General features: G+C 30.5%; 1 non-coding gene across 1 annotated transcript; it reads left to right on the forward strand.

Annotated features, from left to right (window-relative positions):
- The first annotated feature begins 1,441 nt into the window (after positions 1-1,441).
- On the forward strand, positions 1,442-1,524 carry TRNAL-UAA (transfer RNA leucine (anticodon UAA)). The gene has a single exon. It is a non-coding gene; the product is annotated as a tRNA-Leu (tRNA).
- The last annotated feature ends 496 nt before the right edge of the window (positions 1,525-2,020 follow it).

The following is a 2,020-nucleotide window of genomic DNA, read 5'->3' on the forward strand; positions in this document are numbered from 1 at the left end:
ATTTGCTTATTCCGTAACAAAAAAATACAAAAACTTATTAAATCTAAATTCTAAAAATACATCTTCATCTATTTGTACCTTTTACCCCTAACGTTAGTAGCCAAGAGCAAATTTACCCCAACGTTGATAATTTGAGTCAATTTCAGACACTATTATAAAACACAAATATTTTTGGTCCTTATTTTACACCAATTGCATATTGATTCGTTCTAAAAAAAATATTTCATGTTTTTATAATTTAATAATAGAATTAGAGATTGATATTTATAAATTTGGTGAATTTTTTGATTTTTTTTGTCCAATTCGTACAAAAGACAGTATATTTTTTATATTTTTTTCACATCCCAACATATGTTTGTGATTTGTTACTGATAAAATGACGCATGTGTGAAGTGTAGATGACAAGATTCATGACCGAGAAGACAGTTTGATGAATTTTTTTCTCAAATTAACTCAATTTATCAATGTTAGGGGTAAAATTGTCATTGACTTCCAACGTTAGGGGTGAAATTGCACTATTTTAGATGTTAGGGGTAAAATTACTCCTGACCCAAAATGTTAGGGTATTTTTGCACCTTAACCCGAGTTAGTATTACGGTTTTTGTATTTAATTGTTACAGAATAAGCAAGTTTAGGTAGCTGATGAGACACTTATAAAGTGCAGGGAGCTAGTAAATTTTTATGGACAAGTTTATGGAGTTGGTGATACGAAATAAGCAAGTTTAGGGAGTTGGTGAGACACTTACAAAATTCAGGGAGCCAATCTACTATTATGGACAAGTTTAAGAAACTGGTGATATATTAGGCCTAATAAATTTGTTCCTTTTAGTTGACAAATAATGTACATTAGGTTGAAGTCATTGGAAAACAAAAATAAGAAGCAAACTAAACATCTACAATATGACTAATATGACTGATTAGCATAACGATTATCAAATAAAATATTTAGGAGTCATGCAGAAGGACATATTGTGAAATTTGTCAATGAGCCAGCAACACGTTTACCTTCTGGAAAAGTGAATAAAAACAATCTCCTAATTTAACCGCCATCCAACGACTTCAATGATAGAGGCACATACATAGTACTAGACAAAAGTTGCATAGTCATCATATGGTTAATACTTTTATTCTTTGGATACAGTAGTTTTCACCTGGTCAGTGACTAACCAAGTGAATTTGGTCAATCACCGTTAAATCTAGTAGGTGTAAATCTAAGCTATACGATTGTTTTAATCTCCATCATATGATTTTAATAAGCCTAGATCTAACGGTGATTGATCAAATTCTCTGAACTGTCTTTGGATATTGTATTATTGTTCAACAAAATGGTCAAATATTAACTTCATGCGTGGTTATGGTCATTTAACTTTTATTTAGAATCACATTAGGTGAAAATAAATAAAATTAGAGATCATGGAAATAGAATAATCTACCATCTCTTGCTGGTTTGCCCGAGAGGTTAAGGGGGAAGACTTAAGATCTTCTGCACATAAGTGCGCATGGGTTCGAACCCCATAGCCAGCATTTTTTTATTATTGTTATCGTTATTATTCCATTTCTATCATAATAAAATACTACTAGTATTTAGTGTATCCTGTAGCATATAAAAGTGAAGGGTCATTTTCTATTTGATTTTGTAAAGTAGCATAATAATAACAATGAAGAAAGCTCATATATGCAGTCCTTTCAAATTACCCCAATTATACAATGTGAGGCAATTTGGAGAATATTGATGGGTCCTATCATTCATATAAAAAGAAAATTTTACAGAATTAATTGGTCTAGTTTTGTGGACCCTTTTTTGTTGCAAATTTATTGTATTAAATGAGCATATTATATAGGGTGACATAGTGCATGACCTAAATTAGATTTTGCCTCCATCATCTTTGTTAATATTAATGGATAGTGATTAAGGTACGTAGGTCCATTTCATTAATCCATATATATATTTGATTAATTTTAGGATTCATACCATATTATATGAATTAGGACAATGACTAAGGACATGTAATTGTTAAAG

The sequence above is a fragment of the Euphorbia lathyris genome, chromosome 3, assembly GCF_963576675.1.
Source record: "Euphorbia lathyris chromosome 3, ddEupLath1.1, whole genome shotgun sequence".
In the NCBI taxonomy this organism is placed as follows: Eukaryota; Viridiplantae; Streptophyta; class Magnoliopsida; order Malpighiales; family Euphorbiaceae; genus Euphorbia; species Euphorbia lathyris.